At 36.2% G+C, this 26,161-nt stretch overlaps 1 long non-coding RNA gene across 1 annotated transcript in view; it reads left to right on the top strand.

The window, feature by feature from the left end:
• Nucleotides 1-26,161, top strand: part of LOC106016711 (uncharacterized) — a 160,847-nt gene that overhangs the window by 103,639 nt on the left and 31,047 nt on the right. The window contains exons 2-3 of the long non-coding RNA XR_011812261.1: nt 774-845; nt 22,288-22,376. This is a non-coding gene — a long non-coding RNA (uncharacterized lncRNA). The remainder of the gene's footprint in view (nt 1-773; nt 846-22,287; nt 22,377-26,161) is intronic.

Genomic DNA, 26,161 nt, shown 5'->3' with positions numbered 1-26,161 from the left:
AACTGTCTCCAGCATAAAAGCTCTGTAAATGTATTAGCTCCTGAGAAGCCTGCAATTCGAACGCTGCCACTTTGCTTTTTAGATGAATTAGATGTTGTCTTCTTTCATTCTTTATAAATGGTGAGGCAAAATAACTTCTGAAGTTCTTTTAATACAGAAGGGTGCACAGGTATCCAGCCTTGTACTGCAGGAACGTTACTATTTAACAGTGAAAGTGCAATTCAGACCTATTTTTCACCTTCACGTTGTCTTAGACAATCCCAAAGATCTATTTTCAATTCAAAAACATCTTCAACACAGAGTTACTTAGCAGTACAAATGTCTCCCTCACCTTGCATGCATGATGAAAAATATTGCACAATCTTGGATTGTGAGTTGGACTGGGTTCAGAGTGTGCAGAACTGGAGAGGGTCAAGGCAGAGTCAAGGAGCATGTGTTATGTTTCTGTACTCCTCATTACATGTATACCAGTCAACATCTATATGTCAACATCTATAACATCTATATGTCAACATCTATATGTTGACTGGTATTTTTAGATAACAACCTAGGGGAAATCTTTGCAGCAGAGAATTATAGGTTTCTATTGCAATGGGTCTAATCTGAGATAAATTTCACACTGTTCTTAGCAAGGCAATGTGCACTCCACAGTTCAGGATTTTGTGCTGTAGTTTTTTTGTATCAGTTTTTCTTCAAGATGACTGTATGACTAGATCCTGTGTTGTTGTCTGGTTGTTTTTAAGTTTTTTTCTTTTTCTCATGCTTATTCCTAGATTCAGAAATGTTAAGAGAAGAATACCTACAGTCTTCAAATCTGAGCTCCTCTGTATGCGGACCATGGGCAGGTAATAGCAAAGCATATATTTTAAAAGATACTAAATATTAAAACCATTTAAGCAATGAGGGGAGGGAGGAAGGAGCTTCACACCTTCTATGGTAGTCTGTTATACTATTTAATTATCCAGAATAATTTTGAACAAAAATCAGTATACTTGGCCTCATTAATGTAAGCCAAAGAAGGGCTTTTTTAAAGCAACCTCCAGACAGGATTTGTAAACATCAACTTCATTTTTATTTGGTACAAAGCACATTAACAGCAGCAGCAGAGAGAGAGCTAAAATTTTACAAGTAGAGAATTAATCACAGCGGGTGATGACAGGCTGGTAAAGTGTCTCATTAGTAAAAGAATAACAAGGAGTTTAATGGAGAGTCAGTGTTTTGTAAGTATAATGGCCTGGGTTTTCAAAAGGGATTGGTGATTTGGGAATGCCTGTAGATTTGATACCAATTCAAAACACCCACCTTTTAGAAGGCATTGAGAACATTTTTCTGCAGCCACTTTAAAGTTTTTTGAGGGTGATCATCTCCAAATCAAACTGTTGTATCAGTCTGAGAGAAAATTCTTGACTAAAACACTTAGTTTCACAGTATTTTAGGAGGTAACAGAGTGGTTTTAAGAGGCAGATTTGCAGCTGATATAAAATATCTTGTACCCAGACAAAATAGATAGAACAGTGCCAGATTACAGTAGCTGACATACAGTCCCTGTTGTGAACTCTCTGCAGTAGAAAAAGGCTGCATCATTCTAAGCGAAAGTTATATGTTATACGGAAAGTTAAATCTCCTCTCCACTCTTCAGCAACAGCACTTACACAATACGGTATTTTGGAAAGGCTTTATTCTAAACATGCATTCTGCTTGCAACAGATGTAACTAATGCAAGATCTATTCTGGAAAAGGGCACAATAAATACAGCTGGCAGAAGCAGGAGACAAAACCATAAAAGACAAGAACAAGCCATAACTTGAATGGATGCATTAGAAACTGGAAGTTATGAGGAAGAAATTCCAATATTGTTTTAGCTATTTTGAGGATCAGCCAGGAGTTTGATGGCGGGCATGCTGGGTAGTTTACTCTTGTTAAATATAGCTAATCCCTTCTAACAGATTATCTGTAAAAGCATTTTTTTTCTCTTTAATCTTCTGTGATACACTTAAAAATATTATTTTGATTGGCCTTTAATCTCATGAGTGCCTTTTCCTCAACTACTGAGCGTATAATTTATATAACCCTGTAACACAGTATACTGCAGGTAGGCGTTTTATGGCATGTTTTATTTATATTTTATTGTTGATGTGTGCCAGAATGGTGTTTCTGTTGCTTCCAGTTTTGCTCATCAGAGCAGACAAAACAATGGGGCAAAGTATCTTGAAATAACTATAGGTTAAATCACAAAGGGGATTTAAGCAATGTCTAAAGTCTTTGAAGCCTGCACCTGGTATAATCTATTCATAACAAGTTCAGAGACTAAATAATATAGGAAGAAGTATGCTCCAAAAAACAATTAATGAAATACAGTCTGTTAGTGCAAGAAAACCTAATTTTCCTTTGAAGACTTACACCTTTCACCTCCAATAAGTCTATCGAAGTCAAGTAAGAATTTCGATGCCACCCCCCAATCTACTGAAGTCACAGTGAAAAGATTTTAGTGTTCATTATATAGCCAAATTATTACTAGATGTTCAGTTCACAATAAATCTACTTAGGGTGCTTTGTTCTGATGAACTCATTTAAATGTATTATATTAAAAAATTACATTTTCAGAAGCTTCTCTAGACATTTCTTAATCGGTTGTCATGGTGATGTCACTGATTACAGTTTTTAATGTCCCATTTGAAGATTATGCACTACTTAATGATCCAAAAAGTAGGTCTAATTTCTTTAAAGAATAAAAAATCTTTTCATGGAGTGAATTACAGAGGTTAGTCATAGTAAAAAAAAAAAAATAATGAAAAATACAAATGATACAATGTAAAGGAAGATTTCCTTACGATGTACTACACAAAGTACCTTTTTAATAAATATAGCAATAGAAAAAAAGAGATGCAATCACTAAAAATGTGGATTTGGGTAACAGTAAAGAATACCTGAAATATCCTTGTGCAAGGATTGTCTTCATTTCTCCTTAAAATTACAAAATGGTAATGGTCTGGAGAGCACGTGAAATTACTTTTTATTTAAAAAGAATTTGTTGTGGCATATTTCTCAGTTCCTGGCTGGACTGTCACTTTGATTTAGGTAGCTTTGCAAGCTGCAGGAGAGATCTAGGTGGAAATTCAGTTTCAGCTTCACCTGAGCGTGCTCCACATTTGGGGAAAAAAATTCTCATTACCTTTCCATCCTTAAAGGATAAAATGTCACTAGTCATTGCTCTAAAAAGTTTAAAAGCATTCCTTTTATCAACAATATTATAAATTTCAATAAATATTTTTGTATATCTTTTAAATCTTTTTAGGTGTTGTAGACTGCAAAATTGCTTCTATGCATGTTCTTACTGTCCATCCAGACAGTCAGAACAAGATACATAAACTTCCTGTTACAATGCTAGTTGCTGTTTTCTCTGATAAAGGAGAACATAGTTTTCTATTTAAAAAACAATTTTAATTTAGGTCCATTTCCAAAACATTGAGAAAATTGTGTGGAACCCCTTACTATTCATGAACACCCACAGTGTTGAATGTATTCTTTGCTGCGTCCACAAGACATACCTCAAGCTCGTTTACTTAAGATAAGTTGAAGATAAATTTGTTAATAGGGAATACAGGGCAATTTTAATTTCATACTTTTTTCTTTTGAGAGGATGGTCTTTACAGTTTGCAAAATGTTTCCTATATTATTTTTTTTCAGATGTTGCATTTAAATTCACAGCTTGAGCTAACAGTTTCTTTTTTAGAAAGATGTTTGCAGGTCAGGCCTAATCTCTTGTTACAAAATCAGTACTCAACTGCATTGTAGCAGGTTGGAACTCAGCTCTCTCATCATACTTGTATAATAAAAATCGTGTTGTTACCTCATCCAAGCTCCATGACTTGCATGTTTGGCAGCATGTTTTGTGTCTAGTGTTTAAAGCTAACCAGGTCTCCAAACAAATAACTGTCCTGATAACCTCCAAAAGTTTTATTAATGTTTATCCATGATGAGTGCAAGTACTATGTAAAATAAATAAAGAATAACACCATAAATGTCTTTTGAGAGATATTAGAAGGTAGTCAGAAGAGAAAAACCTATGAAAGTTGCATGAGCTGTGTATTATTATGCATATGCTACAACAGCCAGAACATTAAATATCTGTAGCTCTATTGCAGCCACAAATACTATGTTTGGCATGTAATAAGTCTGGACTGTAGAAAGAAAGTGTTTTTATTCAGTTAGAGGTTTAAAGATAAAACCCTTCAGAGCTGAACCTAATTGTCCTTTGAGGTATGTGTTAAGGTCAAAGCTGTACTTGATGGTAATTATAGTTACCTTCCCATGAAATCTTTGCAATTGTACTAAAACAGTATAAAAACTCCTGAGCTTTTACTGTTTTTACTGCAGACAGAAATAGTGTTCCTTCTTTCTTTACAGTACATAGTGCTAATTTAAAAGATCATTGTATTTTATTCTTTTGGTGGTTATTACTGCAGTTGAACCGATATCAGTAAAATAAACTTCACAAAAAAAAAAAAAAAAAGGTTAAAAGGAAATACTAAGAAATAATACAATATATTTTTTTAAATGCTTATTCTAATCAGGAGGCCATCCTACTTAAAAACCCAGTCAAGAAATGAAACACCTCTTTTTTTTTTTTTTCAAAAGGCAGACATCCTTTATTGGGATTCAGTGCCCTCAAAAAGTACTTACCTCAGTCATTAATGGGGAGAAAAGCTGCCACATACCTTTGCATATTCTTGCAAAAACTTTGCACATTTTTTGTAGTGTAGGATCTGCCTGAACAACAGTACTTTTTAATAAAGCAAATAAATGTAACACAGCAAAATACTTCTCACTAACCAGTCTCCCTGGCTTTCAATTTTCTGGAAATGTCAATTTTATCTAGAAAGGAAACAAGAAAAGAAAAGGAAGTAAAACAAACCCCAAAGCTCTCATTTTGCATTCCTCTTTGTTTACTGCTTATAGGGCTGAGACTTCCAGGCTCTGACAAATAATCCACCTTTTTTGTAAGTCCCCAAATCTGCTGTTTTGCTTTCAGCTTCAAGTCTGCATAAATTCAGTCACTATTTCCATCCTTTTTACCTTCTTGTTCTTGTTCTCCAAAGTCACGTTGCTATGAAACATTGTACCATTCTTGTTGACGTGAAAGTGTCTTGATGGTTGTCAGCACTTAGCGGCAGATTGCCAGGGTTTGTCCCCTCAACAGCCAGCATGCTCCCTACCGTGTCTTGTCTAGAAATCCTTCCTGCCTTTCTTCATTTCAGCAATTAGCTTCCTATCCCCTTTGGCACATCATCGCAATCCCCTAGGCTTCCTCAGGATGATCACTTCTATTTTGTGGTCTGTGTCCCTCAAATTATTAAGTAGAAGCACTCTATTGAAAGTATTTCTATTTCAGTTAGCTTTAGGAGAATGTTTTTGAATGAGTAGATTTCTATACACTTCATCGTAGTTCCATTGTTAGGTATAGTTTAAAAAGAAATACATGTAAGATTACAGGTAATTGAATTTTAAGTCATCTCATTTCTTTAGCATACTTTGACTTAATGGTTTTTCTTATTTTAGGTAACCTATTCTATCTTCATTTGCATTGAGTCAGAGAAATTCCAGTGTTCCAACCAGCTTCTCCTGTGGACCATTCACAGATCTTTCATTTTCTCAGCCAAACTTAAACATTCCTTCTGTAGAAATGTTTGGTCCAGTCTGTACATATGCATATTCAGCTTCACTTCTTTCAGTAGCTGTTTTTTTTTTTTTTTTTGAGGAAAGGTAACTGCCAGAAGAACAAAGGAAATTTTGAAGGGTATATTATATGAAGAATATTATTAACAGTACACAGCAGAAATATAATTTAAATACTTTCTCTGCTCATGACAACGGATTGCATATTATGTATTATTACCATTTACCTACTATAACTGCAATCCTCATTTGTTCACAATGATGGTATATTTATGGTCATGCAATAGCTTGTTTAGGCCAAATATAGGTCATTACATTTCTGTGTTTCTGTGAAGTACTCAACACTTTGTGGCTTTATATGCTGACCTCTCCTCTCTTGGCTTAAATTATTTCATACTAACATACGCAAATTTTCCCTTTCTCTCTCTTTCTTTTTCCCTACTCCCCCTCCCCCCCCCCCCCCCCCCCCCCCCCCCGTTTTATTCCTTCATTTAACTGATGGAATTTTAATTCACTATTGTAGACTGAGTGGCATGCATTCACTCTAATGGTCAAATGATTAGGGTGGCATAAAGGATGCTAAAACACATATTTATTTGTCATTGAATATTCAGAAAAGATCATGATCTTACATACAGTTCAATAATAAGATACATGGTAGAAAGTTGATTTTCCCTCTAAACTTGAGACCCTTTCCATACTGGCATTCAATTTGATTAATGTTTACATTAACTGCAATTTATTGGTCACTTGCTCAGCAGAAGCTTTCCAAAGACAGATTACATATGCTAATGCATTACTATTTACATCCCCATAAAACATCCACAGATTACAAATTGCAAAATGCAGGACTAATTAACACTGATCAACAGACATGTATGCTGATGTGATATATTGGTAAAACCTGATTTTCAGCTTCTTTTCGTCAGAATCAACGTGTTAACCATCATTCTGAGGAACGTCTGAGCGGACATTAAAACACACCAGTAAGACCCTAAAGACCCTATTCATATATTCAGCCTTTTTTTTTTTTTTTCTATAGACCTAAATAGTTAAAGATAGGAATGACTCTCAGAAGTATCTGCTTTGAAAATCAAATACCATTTACCTAACCATGTAAGTAAAGACATACTGGTAAAGCAAACCAAGGAGGATATTCACAAGACTGATTCACATAGCCCAAGAAACACATCTTAGTATAGATGAAAACTGAAATATTTCTTTTTTACGTATCGTTCCTAGATATTTTTAGTGTGATGAGAATAGGAGATATGATAAGAAGAAAATTGCAACTAAATTGTAACTAAAATCAAGAAGGAAAAAGTTTAAGGCAATGAGTGCATTCAGAGATCATTATGTGTGTAGTACATTAGAAAAGCAACAGCTTCCATTTCTGGTAAAGGAAATGTATCAAAGAAAAAAAAAAAGCAAAAACACTTTATTCTTGTTTTGCTCAAGTACATTTACACGTAAGTGCACCATATGCTAGTGGGCAGCAAGACTAAGGCAGATGTGAAGGTTTGTGAGAGGAACACACAGGAAAGAGAAATTAGCATGAAGAAGCCGGCTGATCTTTCTCACAGCCCATAATCAGAAAGGAATGTGTCATTCCTGTTTACTCCTAGGCAGTGCTAGAAAATGAGTAGCATTAAACATTCAGCAACATTATTCCTTTTCTATGTCTGCATAAATTTTTAACAGTTGTGATGTCCAAAATAATTTGTATAAGTTTTAAAGCTAGGAAATGTGTTCATTCATAATACACCTTAGCCAGTCAGTCCAATAGATACAGTTTCTGAGTACTGCCCATAAAGCCTGTATTGGACTATTTTTAAATGAATTGGAAATTAAATTTTATATTTGTACCATCTTCCTTCACAATATAAGCAGTCAAGTTTTGGCCTACTAAAAGATGCCCCAGAAAACCTCTGCCTCTTTTGTCAGATACACCTTTGCCAGCACATGTGCACTCGCACCTACAACTTACTACACCTACCTTCTTTTTGTCATCACTGGTGATACAAGATATATTTCATATACATATATACACTAATAATACATATACATACATATATTTAGTATAACACATGTTTCTCATTTGAAGTTGTCATTTTTGAGGAATGCCATTTCAAGTGTGTTGATACAATAAGTCCTATTGTTAGTGCTTTTATGGTCTCACATACATACCTACCATTCTGTACTTCACATACATACCAGACCAGTCTTCAATCTCCCCACTTTCCTTGATGTTTCCTCTCCATCAGCTACAAAAGTCTTTCAGATGGTAGAGGAATATGTCATATTTTCTCATTTGTTGTGAACAAGGTTCAGGTCATCCATGCAGTCTGTTCAGCTACCATAATTGCTTCCTCTTAACAGGTGGGGAATGCTTTGCCAGAACATGACAGTAAAGGAAGTAGATTCATGAACTTAAAGAGCTTTTCCCTGCCTAGTCTGATCTCCAAGCATTTCAAATTTTATTAACCTCTTCTGTTATCTGTTTTATTATTCTAGTGCATAATATCATACAAGCAATGTGGTTGGGCTATCAATAAATGGCTCTGCTATTAGAAACAAAGCAAGACTGACATATAAAAAAAAAAAAAAAAAAAAAAAAAAGAGAGATCTGACTTTCTTCTCTGGTCAAAAGGACAAAATAAAGCAACCTGACTCATGTCCTTGGCAACTTTGCTACCAGAATTTCCTTCTAAACATTCCTGACTGCAGTCCCCCAATATTGACAAATGCTTCAGCTGCAAAAGGGCTGTTAGCTTCAAAATGAAGTATTTTCTTGAAAACAAACAGAAAACATACAGAGTATGTAAATACATGTTTTAGGCATTAAAAAGTTTAGGACTCAAATGGCTTCAACTTTCCAACTTCTGGTGAGACCTCTGTAGCACTAACTTAGTGTGCAAGTTTGTATTTCTATACAGGATAGCATTTGTTCCAATCTAACCTTCTCACATAGAACATTTCTATAGTTATTTAAGTTACTGAGTTTAAATTTTTCTCTTGATCCATAGTATGGAAATTATACTGTAACCACAGATATTTGTCTGGAAACCAGTATAGTATCAGTATCATCTGCTGATTTTTGTCTTCTGATTTCACCCAAAGTGAAACAGTCATTCTGGAAGACTATGCAGTACAGATATTAGATTAATCAGTTATGTATTTGTCAAGAGAGAAAGCATAAAGAAATATATGCCCTGTATATTTCTACATTTAATGAATAAATTATGGAAACAATTGCATGTGTTCACAGAAGAGAAAATCGTACTCAAGCATTTACAAGTACTTTATTCAACCATGCTGTAGATATAATGCCTCCTTCCCTTTCTGTTGTACTTCACCAACAACCAAACCAAAAGGTTTTGTGCATCTCTTCATTTTGTTGGGCCAGACAGCAGTAAGGGAAGGTGCGTGGGGAGATATTTCACAGGAAAAATAAAATCACCCATTGTCCTAATTGAAAGAAAAAATAGCTTTTCTGAATTATCCAATGTAGTTTTTGAAAAAAAGTGAAGAAAAAGTGAAGTGAAGAAATTGAATTTTGAGTCATGCCATTATTTGGTTATTTGGAAGAAAGGAGGGTATACCAATAATAATAATAACTTAAAAAGCATCCAAACATACACGTATTCTGTTTATTTATTTATTTATTTTCTACTTAGGAATTGGCTAATAGGGGGGGTAATGTGGATTATGTAATGGGCTACTTCACTACTGTGGAACAGCACAGCCTAATGGGAAATGTATGTAGCTTCCTGCATAGATTGGGGAAGAAGTAAAACAATTTCTTTGCCAAGGTCTCAGAAACAAAAGTAAAGAAAGCTTCATCCCTTTGTGCTGCAGTACCAGTGTACAAGGAGTCACAATGCATTCTTCTAATGAAATGCTACTGAAAGCATATCTTGATTTCACTGGCAGTCAGACCACTACAAAGCTGCACCTGTTTTCTTCCTAGTACTCTGCACTTAAATGTGTGGCTGAAGTTGAACACTGCCAATAGCAGGTCCTTCTTAGTGAACAAAATTGTATGTCAGAAGTTGCATACAGGAATGACAGAACTGTGTATCCATATTAGGTGTTTGTATGCCTTCAGATCCCATAGACCAGTTTAATGTTATATTAAGGCTCCTCAATATGGATAAGAAGTATTCCAAGAAATATTTTTCCATATAAATATGGAGCATCCTTCTTCACTGATGCAGAACAACTGCCTGCAGATCAATGAAAATCTGCTGTTTTCACCCATTGAAGAGATATATTTGTCTCCATTCCCAATTCAGATGAAAAAATCTCTCATGATATATTCTCCTGTTGGTTTGTTGGCATAGAGACAAATACCCAGTAAAGTACAAAAAAGTGCCTGTGATAGTTAGGAAAAAAAATCCCTAACTTGTGTTAGTGCTAATAATTAAAATATAGGAAGCTACATGTCAAGAATCTGAAAGCCAGAAATGAACACTGATTTCTCTCAGTTTTAGGCCTTTGAAATACTTTTAAAGTACTTTTGATTAATCTGAACTCTTACAATTAAAGAAGCTCATCATACTGCATCATGCAGTGTTCAGATGCCCTAACTTTTGAATGCTGCCTCTGTGGTGTTAATAGAGCATTAATATAACATGTTTAGATACATCTGAACATCGTTTTTAGTTTATAATGCAGTAATTGTTTTGAAAACAGTATATAATCACAAAGTCTATATAATCTATAATCTATTTCTAACATTGGCTAGAAAGTCTCTCTTGAAGATTGTGAAAGTATCAGATAGTTACTTTGCCAGAGGAAGCCACCTATGACCATCTAAGTGTGGTACAAGCTATTGATTTCATCTTGCCCAAAATAATTTTTTGTACTAAAAGTTGAGAAGTTTCTTAGTCAAGTCCAAGTATTGTCTCAGATTCCTGCCAGCATCCTACTTGAAACAACTTCTTTCAGTTTTAACATCTGTCATTATTCACATGTCTGTGCGCTTTCCTGTCATCTTCTACATGCAGTTGCTGGAAGTTGCTATGTAAAAGCAATCAGGCAGCTTTTCCTGTCACATTTGGTGAGTGCAGATCATTGTGAGATGCAGAAATAATAGTATGATTTAAACTTTAAGTAAATCGAATGCTGTATATTTATGTTTGTGTGCATACACATATGCACACATGAAAAGACATACATCTCTTTATACACTAACCTGTCTCATGCACTCACAGCCTATGAAGTCCTATATCTGGGCTTTTTTTCAGATAACCATTTGTACTTCTCGTACCAAACCAATCTCAAAGTGGTAGCAATTTAAAAAAAGTCAGTAAATCTTAGGGAAGTAAGTGAAAGGTCATATGTTGGGAAAAAAGAGAAGGAACATCAATTGTATGCAGCAAATACTGTTTATCTTTTTCATTCATCTGACAGTTTTGAAAAATTGTGTGTTATCTAACAATTGAAAATAGAAGAATGCTAACATTTTTATATTAAAAAAAAAAAAAGCTTGTTCTAGACTTTAATTTCCAAGTATTACTTTCAGTACATTGATAATTTAATTTAGTGCAACTTTTAAAAGCAGAAAACCTACAGCTGCGTGTTGTACCCTATGCGGTTTCAATACTTGTTATAATCTGATGTGTAAGTTAGTGTACCTTGAGGAATAGGGAGTCTTCCAATTTATTAGCTGAAGTATCTTACATCTTTCGATGCTTGAAAAAATTTTATATTGACATATCCGGAGTTTTTATTGAAGTTATATTAGTGCTATCTATCAGGGATATGCTAGAAAATCTATAACTTCCACCAAAATGTTGCCCATGTGAGCAATTCAGTTTATGAAGTACAATCTTCTCAGGCTGGCTTAGTGCCTCCTGGTTCATTTTTCAAGCTATGTGATGTTTAATGAATTTGTCAAAATAAAAACTAATACACAGTTTCACGTCTATCATCAAATTATGCTTTCCAATATAGAGCTAAAAGTATGAAAAAAGACACCTATATGAAGGTCTGCAAATGGAAAACATCTCAGGTCTATGCTATTCTATTTCCTGTTTTGACACTTCTTTGCAGTCTCAGAGCTGTTTTACTTTGGTTGCAATTACACTGGGAGTTTGTCCAGATAAAGTAATGACACTGTTTCATTATGTGAAGCATGTAGATATTTGTCTGCGGTGCACCATCAAGCCAGTCAATATATTAGCGAAAAAATAAATAAAAGGAGAGGTTGAGAGGTCTTTATGACCTTGTTTAAAGCAATCTCAGATCCCATTTTCTAAACTACTAAACAGAGATTTTCAAACTCATTTGTTTTACCTTACATATTAAGTCAGAATGTTACATCAAGTAACAGACTGACATTTTTAAAAATAGCTTGACATAATGTTTGCCCTTTCTATGTATGCTGCATTGTTTTCCTTGGGCCTCAAGTTCCTTTGAATAAAGCTAAGAACAGTAAACCTTTAGGAATACTAAAAGGGAAAATGAATTCTCTCTGCCCTGTTCTGCAGGCATGAGTAATATATGTTGTACTGGCTACCAATTTTCATAATCATAGGCAGTTGTCAATCATCATAAATCAGTCTCTGCCGTGACCTCTGTGGGATTAAGCAGGTCACTCAGAGTGCTTCACACGTTTTATTTTTCTGTTTTGATGGAGTGAAGTAATGGCAGAGTGGCAAGAGGAGAGTCACAAGACCTGTAACTTCATTCAGGTGCCATGTGTGCACTCCCAGATACAGTCGGGACTTCGGGACTACAAAGATGTGCTCTCACTGCAGCTGCAACCAGGAATGACAATTCCCCAGCCTTCCCACATGCAAGTGCAATGTTCAGGCATATTAAGCTAATAAAGCATATTAAAAACCCACTGGGGGAGCACTGCTGATTATGGAACATAAACAAGCCTAACCTTACAGCACAGAGAGGCTTCTCGTGGAGAACATATAACCATCAATAGACATATTCCCATGTTTCATCATTAAAAAGTGTATCTTAAGAGTATCTTTTGTAATCCTGTAGTGTCAGTTGCTGAGCTGAAATGATGTGGCCTTGAATTTACTGGAGTGATGCTGATTTATGTCTGCTGATATAAATTTTATACATGTGGATGCTATTTATACTAGCACATGGATAGAATAACATTTAAATGCCTCAAATTCATATTGAACAAATAGCTTGCTGGCCTGTAAAAACTTGTGCTGTTAATAGCTTATCATGATACTGTGTGTGCCTTGATGCATCGGAGTGTAAGCACAAGCTTAGATATGCATGTAATCATGTGGGATTGAGAATGTGAAAGAGGAGCAGTATGGTACGAAACACTAAGTGCCAGCTGTAAAAAATACTCATTGTATGACAGAAAACAGCCTATTTACTGGCCAGGATAGTGCCAGTCCCAGACTAATCCCTGGCTAGTCATGCTATTTCAGTCCTGTGTGGGCAGGTTCCGACAACCTTTCTACTGTTTTAGCATTTTCCCATATGTGTTCAGGAGGTGATAACTGCTGGGATAGTCAGCAGAAAGAACCAGCACCACAGAAATTAGACAGGATTATTATTATTATTATTATTATTTTTTCAGGCAGGGTTGAAATCACTGTAGGAAAGAAAGTTAAGATGTTGAAAAAGACAGAGGGCTGTTAAAGTCTGTGATTGCCCCAAAGGGGTTAATTGAGTTTTTCAAAACATTTTCCATTGGTCTCAGATGATAACATCTAACTAATGAATCAAGAATGAAGATTCCTTGAAGGAAGTTCATTAGCATAATTATGCTCATTAACATAATACGTTCATCACTTAATATAGATCTGATTGGCTCACTTAGGATTAAAAGCCTGGAGCTGTAAAACTGAAGATGACCTTTGCTATGAGCTGGCAGACTTTACTGCTCAAAAGGTTTGTGATCATGGGGTCCTGGGGCTTGTGTTTTCATCAGTGCTTGCAGTATATTTTTGTTCACAATTACAGCCTCAAAATAATAAGGGCTCTCAGTTTCTTTTTAGTACTGGAACATCTAATATTTGCCAGTCAAATTCCTATGAGAACATAGGAGTACATAGGAGTGTATATTGGAAATAGTTAATATATAAACTCCATATAAGTTGAGTTCATTTATTCTTGATAATAACGGAATGCTAGGTTGGCAACCTAATGTCCTATTTTTCTGCTTAGTTGGAACCTGTCATGTGCATGTTAACATTAACAGAAAAGCTGAATATGAAACTTGACTTCACTACCTAGAACATTAAAATTTCAGTAAGTTCAAAAAAGAAAAACGCAAAACATTTGAGAGGTCATTTTGCTTGTTCATTTTTTTCAGTAAATTGCATGCAGCTCTCATTATATCATTTATCTCTCATAATAGCTTAATTTGGACTCCTTCCAAATTAAAATGGAGACAAAGTCATTGTTTTGCTGTTTTCAAAAGAGATGCTGAATTTCTTATGAATAAGGCAATAGAGCAATGTCTTGAATACTAAAAGGAATACACAATTTCCTTCTGGTAGCTGTGCTGGCAATTGAGTTAGTATGTTTCCCTTGCTTGAATGGCTAAAGAAAATAATGGTTTTGTCCCTTCAAATGGCACTACTGAATCCAAGAGTTGATTTCGGCAATGCGACTCATACATCATGCTGTCTTAGTCTGCATATGGTCTCTTCTTCTAGAAGAGTTCCTTGATGGATTCCAGTGTGATAAAACACATCGCTCTGCACCTTATATTGCTTCCATTGCACCCTCCATGCTGCAAGGGCAAAATAAGTCAGTAATCCCTGCTTATTTCTGGAACATTCCCTTTTAAAGGCAATATATGATGTTATTACTAAAGCTATGGTTTTCAGAGATGATGAGACAATACTTCTTCTTTAAGAAGAGTCATGATACAGTCATATCCACAATAGTACTACGTATTGTTCCTACCTGTTTAAGCTAAACTGTCAGCATGTTACATGCTAATTTAATAAGGCTGGTTCAGTACATAACTACATGTCTGTATGCTAGTCACAATAAGCCAGAACAAAAAAAAAACAAACAACAAAAAAAAAAAAACCAACAACAACAAAACATATCTTTGTGGCAGCCCCATAAGTAGTACCCATCATCTGTGAGGTGAACCCGTAGGAAGTTTTATGCTATACATATGACTGATGTCATAAACCTAAGGCTGCTCTATGGTTGTTTAGCAAATTTCTACTCTAAGCTCTGTCTGCCTGCAGCTAATTCTAATATCAACTTGTGAGAAAGAAATTTTCAGAAGTGTTTTAGTTTTCCAGTGTTTTGAGAGGGACACGTCAAAGGGGCCTCACTAACAGTTTAGCCGTCGGAACATGCTGTTTGTCATGCTTCAGGTTGGTACTCCCACCCCTCTTGTGTCTTTTTTCCACCTGGGAAAATTACAAAGTTCAATTTCAATTTAACAAATTGTGCCTTTGACTACAACCAGGAAACTCCACTGATGTTTCTGTGTTTGCATGGACACCAAAAGTAAAATTTGACCATGCACCACCATCAAATGTAAATAACAGAACTTAAGAATAACAATTGTAGGCATTTGTAATAGCATCCCACAATAATATGGAGCACCTAGCAAACAGCAATATACACAATTCACTGAATTTTAAGTCAGCAAAATGCAAGCATTTCTGTTGGAAGATGGCCAGGAAACAACTACTATCTGCTACATTTTATTTGTGATATTCTCCTCCATAGAAAGTGATGAGAAGAGGTCAAAGACACCCTTTAACTCATGCCCTGAAGATGAATACAATTTACACTGCCTTTTAAATATTAACTAGTGACTGTTCTCAGTTTTCCTACAACATAAGTAACAATAGTAATAATTAATATCAAATGCTCTTATGAACCTTTCAAGACATGGATTTCAAAGAACTCTGCAAAAATACGAGTGTTGTTATTTCCCAGTTTTGCAAATAAGGAAAGTGATGTGGTTTGGTTTAGTGATTTGCCTAAAAGCACATATTGATATAATGTGTTTCTAAGAATAGCACTTAGAAGTTTTGGGCTGTCAGCTAAAGGATTGCTTCCCTAAACCACTTTGCTTCTGATACCTATGTTAAGACCTGTAGAACACTGATTTAGATATGGCTGAAAAGGAAGATCACTATTTAGTGTATCAGCAATGCTATGATTTTCAGAACATCACACTGTGTTATTGGAGATATCAGAGATTTCTCAGTATGAACAGACCTAAGCTGTTGCTTTTTGAACTAGTGAGGTCGTGGTCCTCACTAGTGGATGAGTATATTCAGGAATACTTGTGTTATGTTTTAACATCCTTTCCTCTGTAAAATTCTTACTGTTGTGCTTGCTCTTCTTGAAAGATTTTACTTGATTGATAATAAGCACTGACAGGACATTAAAACTTAAAAGAAAAGTTTAGTTCAAAGTGGAATAGAGTTAAATTCAGTGTGAATGGTGAAGTAAACAGCAGCGTTTGTGGGATAAACTTGCGAATAGAAAGATCTGAAAGTATTTTGCTTATAGAGTAAGTTTGGCCTCACTAGTCTCATCAGAGATGTACCAACATCTCAGTCTGCACCATCATTTATTCATGGAAACTTAGTCATTAGCTACCACTATAATAGTTTAAAAATAATAGTAAAAAATTAATGAAAGGTAGAAAGTCACTTGCAATTTTTTACTTCTGGTATAGAAGAGAGCAAATATTAACAGTTTTATTGCTATTCTTAAAATGGCAGAGAAAAAGAAAATAAATATATCCACAAACTATGTATGATTACAGTCTTCTTTGTGATGTACCAAAGCAGTTTACAGTCTTTCACCATTTTATTTTGCACATCTCTGATAGCTGTTGAGGTAGCAGTGTTACATGTGGTAGAATGTGGACTGAGATACACATTATTGGGTTTAGTTAGGCTCCATTCAGCACCGAGTAGTCCAAGGTCCAAATCTTCAGAGGCCTTTATTGTTCCTTACTTTTGGTTTTGTTGGAATGCTACCAACCCTATGCTGAACCATCTGAGAACATCATGAGTCTGGTGAAGGATGGACATCCATGGCCTATGCACTCTTAGGCTTATGTTTTAGACACCATCTGACCAATAAAGGAGACTTCATTGTGATGCATAGGCTAGATCACCTATAAATTAGGAGTAAAATTTATAGATAAATTCAAGCGATTTAATTCTGTATCAGGAGAAAAAGGGTTGGTGCCTAGGAATGCATTTCAGACATGCTGTGCTAAGACAAGGAAAAGCTCTGAAAACTAGCTCAAAGAGGTGCTTCTCTTGTGTATTCTTTCTAACTTTGCTCTTACTCCTTGAACACCTACATCTAAGCTGCAGGTCCTGAGAGTCAGTTGTGCACTTAGGAGCACTGGGAAATGGTTGAGTTAGGGGGACTGGAGAAGGGAGTGAAAGAATAAAGGAAGTAACATACCTAGGAGACACTAACTGCCAGAATCTGAAACACTGCTTTTGAATGTCGACCACAATCCAGCCAGAAAATCAAAAGATATTAAGCTAGTCAGTAATATGGAGTATTTGAATTTATTATAATCAATAAAACAGTCTGGATAAAAGAATACCAACACTTCCCAGTACCTTGGCCAGTGAACAGTATGCTAATGCTTTTTATGAGACCTTGTGTTATTCAATTCTTCTTGCTTGGCAGCTCCCTTCTTCAGGAAGCGCAGTCTCTGCATGCTAAGTGTGCATATGCTATGCTTACTTAATTGGGGTTTCCAAAAACACAGGCAGAAGTTAATGCTTAATTCCCAGAGTTGTTAAGGCTGTTAGGTACTCTATTTCCCATATTGGGACTCTATGGCCTGTACATGGCTCAGCTAGAAGGGCTAAGGTCTGGGGGCCAGAAGGCTACCTACTGTTGGCTGTTGCTGTTCCTACAGTGTGTTTTTTTGTTTGTTTGGTTGGTTGGTTTGTTGTTTGTTTGTTTTTAGTGCTTAAATCTGCTTATTTCCCATTGTAGGAGTCAAGGTAGAAATCTGAACCTCAGACACAGTACCTAAAGCCTGACATCAGCTCTCAGGAGAGAGTAACTCCCTTACTGTTCAGGGAGGAGAGAGAAAGGGATCAAACCTCTTTGTTCTCCTGAGACATATTTTTTGTTTTCAAGATTTATTGAAAATGAAAAGGTGTATAGAGGTGTACTGTGTCTTGGCAGTATTTCTTTTCCCCAGATATGCCCTTAGAAAGAGGTGTGTGGTTTTTGGTTTCTTTCAATAAGAAATGAACTCAAAGGAGTAAATTATGTGTTTTGCAAAGAGGCTAAAACTTGGTCTGAGTTGCATGCAGGAAATGGGAACTTAAGTGGAATGTGGCTGAAAAACGTGCATGTAGTTTTCTTCAGTAGTAAACTACACGTGCTGATACTGTTCTTAGAAGCTACCATAGTAAATGCCTCCTCTTTATCCTTCTATTCTGTATTAAGCTCTAAATATTCTTATATCTTATAAATATATAAGATATATACAAATATATATCTTAATTCACCATTAAGCTCTAAACCACATTTTCCAATGTTTTTGGACAATATTTATATTGTTTTATTTTGGTCACTTTTCATGTATTTTTTTTCTTATTTCTAACCAAATCTTGTCATTCACTTCTGCTAGTTTATAGCCTTTGAAGATTCATTTCTACCCTCAAAGCTTTCCTGTATGTTTGCTGCATTGTCATAGTGACATATTTTCTTAGTACTGCATTGATTTAACCTGTCATTCAGGTTGGATACAGTTCTTTTATTGAATCCATGTTGTTAAACACTAGTTCTAATGCCAAGTCATAGTGATGCGATTAGCACTGGGTAAATAATAAAAATGAAGTGTCCAATAATTCATTTGAAAGCATGATACTGAATAGTCTGTGAATATTGTTCACTAGTGCAGCAGGATCCTGTTGTGACTCAGGGAACTGTTCCTAATCCGAGCATTGCCGAACAGCCACTGAAGTCAGAAGTTCACATGCAATAATGTGAGAGCCCACCACAGTTGTCTGGGTGCTGGTGTAGAGTTTTGTTTATTAGTTTACCCAGTAATCATTTCTGCATGTACAAGTGTGTACAGGCAAAATTAACTGCTGTTCACTAATGATTGTGGATCCCTGCTTGCATCTGAAGTGTAGGTGACACATTGCAAAACACACGTTTCATTGCCTAAGGTAAAAATTTAGTAATAAGCCATATCCTAAATTGGTGTAAAAGGGGTTCTGCCAGCTGAGAATTTTATCATGTTATATTCTCTAGGAACACATTATCAAATACATTCCTATTCATGTATCACTTTGTTTTGCAAGAACACTGTTAATAACACTCTAAGAGCAAATATCTGAGAGGTTCAGAGTCTTATCCAGTATAAATTAGGATGCTTACATCAACCAAATTTCTTGTCTTCAGACTGTTGTCTGTGATTAATGTTTGTGGTAAACAGCCATAATATCAAACATTGCTTCTATTAATGTCATGTTATTTTATGATACAGTAGGTGTCATAGTTAGGGAGAAAGGGACAGTGTAGGGTGCTACTTCTGATTTCCCTGAATCCATGCATCCAAGTACTGAGTATTGGAAGGAAATCTTGTGATTCCTTGCCTCAACAGGAGGACTGTGTCCAGATCTACATATACAGACTCATGTTTGGTGGCACTCTGTTTGCCCTGTGGTTTTGACTACATTTCTTCTGAAAGAGGTTGATCAACAATGCTCTTAAAATTAAGTATTTTTAATGAGCAATTTGGGAAGAGAAAAAAGTTTTTTACTGACCATGTTAAAATTGTATTATCATCAGCTGGCTCCTGACTGAGTTCTGCAAACTGCATACTCTGTTTTGCTAAATTTCACTAAGAGAAGACTTATATTACATATTTCATCTTCTAGTAAATAATCTTTCAATCTTTGGCAGATGTAGTTTACCCTACCAATCCTCTTTTTCTCTCCTTGTCTGTATGTATTAAGAAGCTGAGACAGCCCTGAGTGACACAGCCTAGTATCTGAGCCTAAACAGTGTGCTGCTGAATTGCTCTTTACTTTCCAAGGACCAAGATGTGACTATGTAGTTTTCCAGTTTGTATACTTTCAGTTATATCAGTGTGAATGTGCCTTAGACCAGCTGCTGAGCATATTCAATATGTATACTGTAGCATCAAAGAAAGATTTTTATTACTTACACTTACAATATGATTAGAAAAAAAATTAACGTGTGTCTAGACAGGGTCTTACTTAGTAACTTTGGGTTTATTCGGTCCTTTTGCCTAGGCCTTATAGCAGAGGTTTGCTGCTGTATTGGTAGAGCTGTGGAGGGGAGCAATAAATCAGCGTTTTTATTATGTGCCCTGTCAGTATCTGGTCTTTACGGGGAAAACTGATGATTAAGCAAGCATTGGATCCCAGTCACTCAGACATGCACAAAAGAGACAGGCTACTCTGTGGAAATCCTCCTGGAGTGGGGGCACCTAATGACAGTAAAAGAAGGCTTTGTCATAACTGCATATGCCACTTCCCTGCTGAATGAAAGAAGCAATTTTTATTTATTTATTTTTTCACAGTGTGACTGTGTCTACCCCAGGATTTTTGATACTACAAAAATACCCCTAGCTGACATTGTTCAATGGAAAAATGTGTGTATCTAGCTTTGGTGTAACTCTGATCCTAGAAATAAGAGATACAAGTTGAAATGGGAAATAAGCACTGCTGTATACGGTCATCACTGTCACAATAACACTGTGTATGATGTATTTGATGATTTTTTTCTATAGCAGTCTAGCAACCTAAAGATGTACTGAAGTATTTGTCATACCCTCACCTGGTGTCATTAAACACGGCCAGAATACATTTATTTAATTGTGGGTGTCTAGCATGAGTGAGTCAAATTTTAGGCTAGATGCAACTTCAGAAATTGCAGGGAGATGAACTTGACTCTGCATTTTCTTGACTTATTGATGGCATGTGATAAAATGCAAATGCCTACATTGTATCTGTGAAATAATAATTAATGATAAATACTAGTAGTTATATATTTCTTAATTGTATAAATATATATCTCAGAAAGGAACTGGTCACATTTTACAACCTAATTAAAAGAATGTATAAAAGGATTATTACATGCAGTGGTCTCTCATAATTGAGAAAGACAAATAAAACCAAGGCAAATAAAACCAGCTGCAGGCTATTTGAAGCAAGAAATTTTGTATCAGAAGAGGAAAGGAAAGTCTGCACTGAATGGGCACTGCTCTGCATGCTGACATGGCTGATCTGCACATGGAAGGAAGGCTTCATGGGGCTGTTACCATTGTTCCAGCAGTTCTAGGACAATACTATATCACATGGCATGAAAGGAACAGCATGCATTATCAAATTCCATTACCCAGAAGCTATTCTTCAGAGTCTTTGGTTCAGGTAATTATTGTGGTCCCTAATTTGGCAGCTTGCAATAAACCTTTCTGTCATAGTGCTGCAGTCAGACAATACTCAGAAATTCTGTTGCTAAAGCAGCTCAGAGTTCTTTCCCTTGGTACTGGCAGCTGCAGAGAAAAAAGATTCAGTTAAGAAAGCATACTTACTTATGAGACCTATGCTACGTGCTTTGCTATCCATTTTATTTTGCTTCTGCTAGCAATTTCTCCTCTTCTTTTATTGTTTATTTTCTTGTTTGAAATAGGAAGTATGTAAGTATCTCCTAGGTAAAAACAAGAAGAAAAAACACATAAAAATCCCCAAAGCAACAGCAAAAAGAGAAAACAAACAAAACTACTTGCAAACTGTGGAGATGCTTTGAAGTCCATTGCTGTGTATAGCAATCTTCCCATGCTTCAGATCAGGCCTTTTGTGTATATTGTAACATGTCTATATATTAGTGATGTGTTGTGAGTTTGAAGGCACAAGTACTCAGAGAGATCCCTGGCATGCTAGGAAATCAAGTTTGAAAATAAGTGGCCTAAACCAGGCTTTAAGAACAGGCTGAACAATTTCCAACTAGAAGTTTTTATATAAGAAGATATTAAACAAAAACGTTGCATGGGACATACTACTTCCACTGAAGTTTTCATCAGAGTGAAGATGCATTGAAAAATTTAGTAAAATAAATATATCATGTTTTTTAAAAATGCAATACAACATAATTGTTAGGGTGTGAAACATTTTGATGATCAACATGAAACATTTTATAATTTTGTTTTCGTTCTGATTTGAGATGACAAAAAAATACAAACATGAACATGTGGAATAGAAACCATATTTTGGTTTTCCAGAAAGTATAGGAGTCTCTTTTCCTCTTAATCACAAAACCACCAAACAGTTGAATTTGGAAGGGAGCTCTAGAGATCACTTGCCCAGCCCTCCCGTGCTGAAGCAGGGTTAACTACTAGCGGCAGGTTTCTCAGGCTGTAGCTAGTTGTATTCTGCACAGCTCCAAGACATTGCAACCTCTGTGGGCAACCTGTTCTGGTGTTCAACCACCCTAACAAAGAATTTTTTTCTTGTTTAAATGGCATTTCCTGTGTTTCAGTTTGTGCCATTGCATCATCCTGTCTGTCACTGGGGACAACTGGGAAGAGTCTGATTCCATCTTCCTTGTTCTCTCACATCGAGTATCTTTACACTTTGATTAGATCTCCCTGAACTGTCTCTTCTCCAGGCTCAGCAATCCCAGTTTCCAGCTACCCTTGTATGGAAGGTGCTCCAAGCCCTTAATCATCTTTGTGAACCTTCACTGGACTTGCTCAGGTATGTCCATGTTTGTCTTTTACTGTGAAGCCCATCACTGGACTCCAGATGTGGTCTCACTAGTGTCAAAGAGAAGGGAATAATTACCTCCCGCAACCTTTAATTCAACATCATAAACTATAGCAAATATTAACTGGACAAACTTCAGTTATGAGCCTTGTGTCCAGCTAGTCAAGACTGAGTCCTATTTTTAAAAGTATGTTTAATGTTTAGGATCTGATTTTCACCTTGTTCCTGTGCGTAGGTTGTAAGAATAGCTTAATTAAAGGTAAGCCAATAAAAGCTATAACTGCCACTAAGTCAATGAATTGTAAAGCATTAAGGATATGCTCTGCCAATGTATATGTTCATAAATACATTGACAAAACCTTTTTCTGAGCTCTAAGTTTCATTGTGAGTGTCAGCCAGGTAAGTGGGTAGCATTTTCTGGTAAAATTTTTCCTTCTGAAATGAATCAATAGCTGCTGAATATCAATAGGACAAGATGAACTATTCTTTTAATTTTGGGACTACTCTTAATTTGGGGGGAAATTGAAAGAGGCTACAATATGTATCATGGAAATGGAGAAACCTAGTTTTTGCATATGTGCTGTATTTCACTGTGTTATAAATGGCAGCACACACAAGTTTACAGTAAAAACCAAGGATCTGGGAACTTCTAGGGGCAAATTCCCTAGGAGAATGGCCATGATAGGATCTTTCCATTTCTATCAAAAATCTGAAATTCATGTCAGGTGGTGTCGGAAAGTGCCTGGATTGAAAAACTTTTCCTTGCTGCTGACAAAGGATGTAATAGCAACAGTAGCCTCTTACATGCTGTCTTTGACAGCTAAAGTAGGGCTTTGTACCATGTTGTCTTGGCTCCACCAGAAAAACTAAAATTACATTTATTCCAGCCTTGTTTTATCTTCCTTGCTATCTCCTGAACTAATGGAAAAACAAGAAACGGGAGAGAAGATATACACTGATCTTGTCACAGAAGAACAAATTCATAATGCCATCCTTTTTGTCTTGCGCTATTGCAAAATAGTTGACCCTTTTGACTGACAGTGAATTTTCTGTATCTAGAAGATCTCAAACACATCATCACACAAGATGAACTCATTCATCTCCTATCATCTCTGGCTTTAGCTGTCTTTTTTATGCAGGTGTCAATGTATTGCCCAGTTGATTGTCAGTGACTACTGCAAGCTTTTGCTGTCTCCAGTACTGTTTGTAGTGCCTCTTGTGTCCAGGATAACATATAAGATCTGGCAAATGGTCATGCTTTCACTTCCATGAGAAGTTTTACTTTAATAAGGAACATAAGATTTGTCCCATTTTTAACAATAATATGCTTAGCCTTAAGTCATTGCTATGCACACCTAATTTTGGCAATACCTTTTGCATCTTTATATATGGAGAGAAAATGCCTTCTTCTCTAGAGAGAAAGAGAAGTATCTGACAGTCCTTTGAAACATTTTCCATGTGTAAACAGATTATTAGTATTCTGCAATAAATATTTACTTCCAATTCTAAAACCCTCAGCAGAAGTGACTAGTACTCTGATACTGCATTTTTAAAATCCTTCAGGAGGCAGAAGAGTCTCCTTTAGTGCTAATTTGTATATGTGAATTTTAGTATAAAAAAGCTATATTTTTATTCATATTAAATATTGATGATGCATGTTTCACAGTTTCTTGAAAAATTTGACTGCAATAACCATTTCCTCCTGGTCATGTAAAAAGTCTCCTCTGAGCCTCTAGCTAAAAATCAACAATTGGCTAAGTCTACATGAGAATAATTCTTTGTTCCATTAAAAAAACATATAGGCTCTGATTCGCTTCCTGAATGTCACAGGGTAAAACTCAATTGCAGTCCTCAAATAGGAAAACAAGCATACAAAATTGGTGCTGGTATCCTACCACAAGGCTGCAAAGAGTCTCTGCAGCCTTTCAGTGACACCTAGAAAATGGTTTGGATTGCCTGGGCATGTTTTTTGGAAGGCTCTTCAATCAGTCCAAATATTGTTAAATCTACTCCTGCCTGAACCACAAGCGACAACTTTTTTTTTTTTTTTTTTTTTTGGGGGGGGGGGGGGGAGGGTCAGATCAAGAGAATTTAAAAACTAATATTAATTGTTTTGCTACGCAACTGCTTTCTGCTTAGGACAGAGGATAATGCAGTTCATTCAACTCCAGTAAGGACAAATTCTCCCAAGATCCACAGGAAATGATTCAAAGCCCTACATAATGCAGAGTAACACCCAAAGTAGTGAGTCCATTTCAGATATGAAACCATTAGCTGTTGTGAATAGTGTTGATTTTTTCTGGGCTAAAATAATCCTGTGAGGAGCAGTCTGAGTTTATAAAAGTGAATTAATATACAGCAGAGATCTTTAGCTTAATGGTGATGTTGCTGGTGTCTTTTTCAAGTTCTCTGCTGGGATCACAGTGCAATTCAGTTGTGCTCCAACATATTTAAACATTGCTTGCTTTAAAGATGTGATATAAATATGCTCTAAGAATAATGCAAAACCCCTAGGTTTGCAATGCCTTCAGCATGATTCTTAAGCCATTAAGATAGAATTGGAATCACAGGGGAACACAAAAATGTTGTAATCGAGTTCAGAAGTTTTTGTAGAATAGATTAGATATATTGTTTGAGGCAGTTTCTTGCCATTAATGTATTTCTGCTTAAGTTGTTGGTTGTTGCTGTGTCAAAAACAAAACAAAACAAAGCACTAAAACCAACCATCAAGCAAACAAAAACTAAACTACAACAAAAACACCTAGACATGTCCACAGGCTGCAAGGCTGTGTTACCATAATCCCCTGCCGAGTGCTGAACTGCTGTGCGTGTATGGGTTTCATCGTGTGTAGGTGGTACAGCTCATGCCCTGGAAAACTGTAGCAGCATCCACCTGACACCATGCCTATGTTGTTGAATGTATCTGATGTTAATTCTTAGGAGGGTTTAATCAGCCTGGATTAAACCTGGGAGAGCTCTGCACTAACACAGTTGAGAAGCTCAGTGTGCTGTTCCAGCGTGGAGGCAGAGCAGTGGATGGACCAGCGCAGGATGATGCTTGCTTATGATTCCTTGGTGCTGTCCACCTTTGCAGCCATGCTGTATTACAGTTGTCTCTAAGGGTTATTTCCCCCTAGGAATGCTGCCTCTATAAAGAGGCAGCAGGTCTTTTGCTTGTGTGGAGATCCTGTGCATGCTCCGCTCCCTGTTTCCTTATCCCCCCAATTTTTTACCCCACTTTTTTTTTTTTTTTTTGAGCCCTTTCTGTAAAACCATTATTTTATGCTGAAAGTCTGTTACTGCCTTTTGCATACCACAAAGCATTTAAAATCTGACATTTGCAGAACTACTCTAATAGAGTGTTTCTGGGTTGTTGTTTTTTTCCCCCATCTGATACACAGAACAGAGATATTTGTGCTTTGTCTCTCTTGGTGAGAGGATTTCCTCTCACAATTCATACAGGCTGCTCTGTTGCTCTGGTGTCCATGTTTTGCTAACAAATACCATGCAGTGGGAAAGACTAAAGTTCAAGATATGGAGGTGACATTAGCAGTGGCTCTTTTCCCTCTAAGATTCTCCCAAACCATCTGCCATCAACTGATAAGACAGTGTAAGTTGAAAAATGTAAGCAGCAGAGTTCCTAGTTTCATTGTCTGCATGACCACAGGAGAGATGAAAAAAATGACAGCACAGTTCTGCCAGGAGGTATGAGCATCAGGGGAGTATCCTTATTAAACTAACATAATAGATGCAGTGTACAGAAGAGTCACTTTAAG

The sequence above is a fragment of the Anas platyrhynchos genome, chromosome 12 (genome assembly GCF_047663525.1).
Source record: "Anas platyrhynchos isolate ZD024472 breed Pekin duck chromosome 12, IASCAAS_PekinDuck_T2T, whole genome shotgun sequence".
Lineage (NCBI taxonomy): Eukaryota > Metazoa > Chordata > Aves > Anseriformes > Anatidae > Anas > Anas platyrhynchos.
This window is presented reverse-complemented; position numbering and strand designations above follow the sequence as displayed.